Source organism: Rhinopithecus roxellana, chromosome 18 (assembly GCF_007565055.1).
Source record: "Rhinopithecus roxellana isolate Shanxi Qingling chromosome 18, ASM756505v1, whole genome shotgun sequence".
NCBI classification, from domain to species: domain Eukaryota; kingdom Metazoa; phylum Chordata; class Mammalia; order Primates; family Cercopithecidae; genus Rhinopithecus; species Rhinopithecus roxellana.
The window spans coordinates 12,637,978-12,643,977 of NC_044566.1; the positions used below are offsets into that span (position 1 = coordinate 12,637,978).

Sequence of the window (6,000 nt, forward strand, 5' to 3'; positions counted from 1 at the left end):
TCACTCATAGGTGGGAACTGAACAATGAGATCCCTTGGACTTAGGAAGGGAAACAATCACACACCAGGGCCTATCATGGGGAGGGGGGAGGGAAGAGGGATTGCATTAGGAGTTATACCTGATGTAAATGACGAGTTGATGGGTGCAGCACACCAACATGGCACAAGTATACATATGTAACAAACCTGCACGTTATGCACATGTACCCTAGAACTTAAGGTACAATCATAACAAAAAATAATAATAATAATAACTGAGCTACTAAAAAAAAAAGATTCACCTAATCACTTAGAAAATGAATAGTTTCACCTGCCTTAGAAACTGCATGAAAAGGCCGGGCGCGGTGGCTCAAGCCTGTAATCCCAGCACTTTGGGAGGCCGAGACGGGCGGATCACGAGGTCAGGAGATCGAGACCATCCTGGCTAACACGGTGAAACCCCGTCTCTACTAAAAAATACAAAAAACTAGCCGGGCGACGAGGCGGGCGCCTGTAGTCCCAACTACTCGGGAGGCTGAGACAGGAGAATGGCGTGAACCCGGGAGGCGGAGCTTGCAGTGAGCTGAGAGCCGGCCACTGCACTCCAGCCTTGGTGGCAGAGCAAGACTCCGTCTCAAAAAAAAAAAAAAAAAAAAAAAAAGAAACTGCATGAAAAATTAAATTTAAAAAACATAATTTAGACCACACGTCTCTAAATTATTTTCTAAAGTCTCAAAAAAATCTTAAAAAAACAGAATACACCCAAGATCTTTCTAACAGTGTATATTGGTGAAAACCAGAATAAACTCCTCTTTGAATGGGATTCTATTTCAAATCATTTCTCCAAACTCAAGAAAAATCACCTATGAGAAAATCTTAATAAACACTCTAAGCTAAACTCTTCAGGGAGGTACAGGATGAAAAGAACTTAGACATTTTAGAGCCCTGTTGACCTGTGGGAAAGTGCTATAGTATGATTTCTTTTTTCTGTCTGGTAGAGAAGATGGCCCCCAATGTTGTCGCTTTCCTGCCCTGTGAAGGCTTAACAGATTTGCTTAGAGCTTAGCAGTCTTATTTCAGCCTTCTGCTCCCCGACTCGATAAGCCTCAGTTCATCATATCCTTTTGGAACATTCCTCATTACTTTGCTGGTGTCTTCCACTCACTGTCCCTTTGCATGGAAGGTTTGTTTTGATGATGCAAGACTGTGCACTGACCTCAAGCCTGCGTCTTCATAATGTGGATGATTCACAATGGGCCGAAGTGCAGAGAGCTTAACACTTGCCATCGTGGGCATGGCACCCGCAAACACTGCATCTGGAAAGCAAGAGGAAGGTCTCAGGAAGACACTCAGTAAGGTGAGAAGGGGTCTCCTTCAAGTTTAAATCAATTATTTCACAGGTAACAGAGCGGAGGCCCAGCAGGTTCATGACTTCAAGATTCAATGGCAGAACTAGAATGAAGTCAGATGGCTGATAAAGTAGCAGTTGGCAGCCAGGTCTGGGTAAACTATTTTCCTTGCAAAACAGAGCTTCATCATCTCATTATTAAAGATTTCTTTCTTTCTTTCAAGAAAAAAATCTTAGAAATCTTCCCTGAATCTAGAAAAGAAGTATCAAATGGACTAGGAAAGCTTTATAGTAACAAGAAATTCTAGAAGATAATTTAGCATTCAAAAATTTGACACTCAGATGACAACAAAGACTCCCTGTCCACACGAGTAAAACATCACATTCTAGGAGTTTATTTCAAGAAGGAATGTGAAGGACTAATATTAAAAATTCATGAAGAAAATAAGCACAGTAAAAATTATTTTAAATGTGGCATTTATGACTGTGAATAAATTTTGAAAAAATTAAAATCTATAAAAAATGGCACAATAAATTACTAAGAACATATGTATAACGTTTCCCCAGAAAACCATTTAAACAGGATTGATATTTCCTTTGTTTTAGATATTCTAAACGCAACATTGCTTAGAAAGAGTAAGATCAGTGGAAGTAACTAGGGTTTAAGCATTTGCAGTGGTATACCAAATTGTGGGAAAAACAGCTAAAAAAAATGGCTTTTTTTTTTTTTTTTAACCTGGTTTAGTACTATATTTGATCCACTCTATAAGTTCTTCTTGTGGCAAATTGCTGAACTCCCCTACAATATTCCACTGGGTTTGCGGATTTGCTGAACCTTGTATTGACATTGCTGCTAATATAACAAAAACAACAGCACCAGGATGTACTTTGCAAAAGAGCCATCCAAATAGCTGAAACCAAATTAAGAATACATTGGTAATTGTTAGTATAAAGTAGTATGCATCTGTTATGCAAAACTTCTTCCCAGAGAAGAATGTGGCCTCTGCTAGAGTCCCCAAAAAAGGATTAATTATCCTAAAGAAAAAGCCCCAAAATAATAATCTTTGGGATCAAAAGAATTCTACCATCAGCCTCATATAAGTGGAACACAATGTAGGAAGCTCTTTTCTCAACCTGCTTTCTCTACTCCCAGATTCAAGTAAAGCCACAACCACTGACGCAATTTACAAGGCCCAGTGCAAAACAAAAATGTGGGGTCTCTTATTAAAAAATTATTAAGACGTTCAAAACAGAAGCAGCAAACATTCAACCAATTTCAGGGTCCTTCTGAATGCAAGGTCCTGTGTGACCAGCAGGAACCCCACATTTGCAAAACCTGCCCTAGTGACACTTTCTATTAGGATGCTGCAAAAGTGCGTGTTTTGCTATTTTGACAAAACCCGCAATGACTTTTGTACCAACCTGTATCATCAGTCATACTATCGGATAAAGACTCAAGATTAAAGGTTTCCAACCAGCCTCCTCTCCTGTGCCAGCCTAAAGGGGTCAGAAAGGAGGAAAGTAGTGCCTTTCTAACATAATCAACATTCTGCTTGGGAACCTCGAGGCTGGCTACTTTTTTCGACATTCAAATAGTCCACACTCCATAACAACACTTTGTTCTCTTGATCTTTCTCTACCAGTCTACAGAGCTAGATTTCAAGTTTTTTGAAGGCTTATAAACACTGGCTTCTGACTTTTCTGCCCACTACTCTATCCTCCATCTCTAGAGTGCACAGTGTAGGTGCTTAGTGACTATCTGCTACGTTTAAGGGAGGTGCTGCTGTTGTATGTAGGCTGGTTGACTGATGGAAAGGTGACACTATGAAGAAGCATCAGTCTGCGAATACAGAGCAAGGAGGCAGTTATCCAGGAAAAATTAGCAGCAAATCACCAAGGAAAGCTTAAACTAAATTTTAAAAAGCACAAGTCAAGAATGTACATACAAATGTGTACCAAATGAAAAAAAAAAGTTTAAGTTTGATACAAAAAAAGACCATATAATTTTCAAGCACTTATAACTTGAAATTGTTAGAATTCTTTGCGATATGAATGTCAAAACAAAAAAAGAAAGTTACTATTTGTACAATTAAGCTCTGCTTTCTATCAGCACCTGCAATAATCACCCATGAACTCAGTCTGTACTAAATCAGTGTTTGTTGTACACCTGTTGTATACCAGGTTATTTTCAAGATGATTGCTGACAATTCCCAACAAAGTTAGAAACTGGAATTAGAAAGGAAAGTCCAAATGCATGCAACTTTAAGATAAATAAAATTATAGTGATATTAAGTCTTTACCTCTCCAACAATTATTTTAAAGTCTTCAGAAAGATAGAAAATGATCAGCTTTGGCCCTTACCCTTTAAGAAAGATAAGTACAAAACCATGAAGAGCTTTAACTATAATCACTTAAAAGACTTTGTAATTCATTATTTTAGGGCCACTCAATAATAAAGGCTAAAATTATTATAGTAGCTATACTCCAACATAACATGTTACCTGTCTTGAGCAGATCAGTGCTGCCATAACACACGTGTGGTGTCAAGAAGAGTTTTAGTCTCATAATTAAAATACCAAGGGCTGTATATGCTAACAATTGCAATGCATGATACACCAGCTGAAAGAAAGAAGAAAATATTTTTTACTCCTACTGTTAGTGAAGTTTAAGAATACTAAGCTGGCAATATGTAGAAAGGGTATGTTCTCCTTAGTAACAAAAAGTACTACTACTTAGGTTTCTGAAATTTCTAAATCAATTCTTAAAATTCACTTTCAAACTGTTCCATTTTGGTGGAAGGCTAAAATTATAAAGTCATTAAGGCAAGTGCGTCTGTGATTCTCAGAGTCAAACCTGTGGTTAATAAAGCCCACATTTTTGAATCTACCTGGATGCTACCATCAGAACAAGAAAAGACAGTGGTAAAAGAAATGACTGCTGCCTCAAGATTTGAGGGCTCCATTTTGGAACTGCCCTCAAAACCAGACTGAACCACCAGGAGATGGGAGCAGTACCCAACCACATCTCTGAGGCCTCCAGCAAGGTGAGCAGAGAGGAAAGTGATTTCCAATTGTGCAACAGACATCTCATATGTATGTCTAAATGGGCTCCAGAAATCAACTGTCAGAGCAGAACAAATGAGTTTCCTAGTTAATTTTAACAAATGAATGCTCACTGAATCTGCACGTAGCATTCTCACAAAAACACATACCAGGTTATTTTCAAGATGATTGCTGACAATTGCCAACAAAGTTAGAAACTGGAACTAGAAAGGAAAGTCCAAATGCATGCAACTTTAAAATAAGTAAAATTATAGTGATATTAAGTCTTTACCTCTCCATGATCAAACTGGTGTTTTCTGGAACAGAAAACAATGTATTTCTATCAATTCATTATTGAAGCACTTCATATATTTGCATTTCAGCTTGCAAATAGGAGTTTTACAACTTCTGTAACATTCTCTCAGGACACATAGAGGCAAATCAAAATAACTAAAAGTCACATGCCAAAACTAGTGCTATACTCTTTTAAGAAAGTTAATGAAGAAGGACAATGTTGTGTTATATCCTAACTATTTGACTAGATGGGTATTTATTAGGACAACAAAGGCACACTGTGCTGTCCCAGCTCCCTCACTAGTGATACCCCAGCAAAGCATGGAATGAAAAAAATCTTCGAGATTTTCACTAGGCAACCAAGCACAGATGACAAATAAGTGATTATATGTGTAAATCTGAGTTCAAGGGAGAAGTCTGGGTCAGATACGGGAATGTGTGAGTTGACAACACACACCTTCTCTTTCTTAAGCACTGATATGTTCCCAAGACCCAGAGTAAGACCTGGCACTTAGAGCTCAACATTCTATAAACTGTTAATCCAGGTAGCATATAATCTAATTTGAGAATCTGGCCTCAAAAAGACTGATGTATTAGCAAACTCAGGACACATAAGGGGGTAGTGAAGGAGATGAAGCAGTTCTTTCTTTATTCTTTTTTCACACCAAGTAAAAACTATCAGTTACCATTTGTTGAGTACTTACAATGTTAATATGCTTAGTACATTCCATTCACTCTAATCCTACAACCATTTATTACCCCAATTTACAGCCAAGGAAAGGGAGTCACAGAGCTACTAAGTAGCAGCCAGGAATATATTCTGACTGACTTCAGAACCAATATACTTTTTACTACGTCATGCTGCCTCTATCCCACTTTACTTCCTGGGTCTTTGAGTAAAGAGAATATTGGCATTCACGTCTTTCATAGATAAAATTTATGTCCTACTCTTCCCCTTTTTACATGGGCTTTCGTAGTTATGCAAAATAAAATGTCAACATGCCACTCCTCTTCCAAAAAAGAGCTCTGATCCTATTTGAACTGAAAACCCCATGAAACTCAATGGTTCCCTGTCATTATTTCTATAGGTAAGTTATTATTCTTGAAGGGACAGCTTTGTTTCTGTGAAAAGTTCTACCTTCCTCTTCCAGAGTTGCATACTAGAGCTGAAACTTCATAGCTTCTTCCTCAGCTCTTCAAAAATAATTGCACCTCAAATGAAGAAAAATTTTGGCATTGTGAACCAGAACCTTTTCTTTCCCCCTCAGTCCTCCACTCAAATGTTACAGGTATAAACAAGGGCATAGTTACAGCAAATTGTTTCTAAATGAGAACAAGG

At 38.0% G+C, this 6,000-nt stretch overlaps 1 protein-coding gene across 1 annotated transcript in view; it reads right to left on the reverse strand.

The window, feature by feature from the left end:
- DPY19L2 (dpy-19 like 2) overlaps positions 1 to 2,222 on the reverse strand; it is a 122,248-nt gene extending 120,026 nt beyond the window's left edge. Inside the window, exons 1-2 of the mRNA XM_030922428.1 lie at positions 2,063 to 2,222; positions 1,195 to 1,294 (exon numbers count right to left, since the gene is read on the reverse strand). The gene's annotated coding sequence lies outside the window, so the exon portion shown is untranslated. The remainder of the gene's footprint in view (positions 1 to 1,194; positions 1,295 to 2,062) is intronic.
- Positions 2,223 to 6,000: the final 3,778 nt, after the last annotated feature.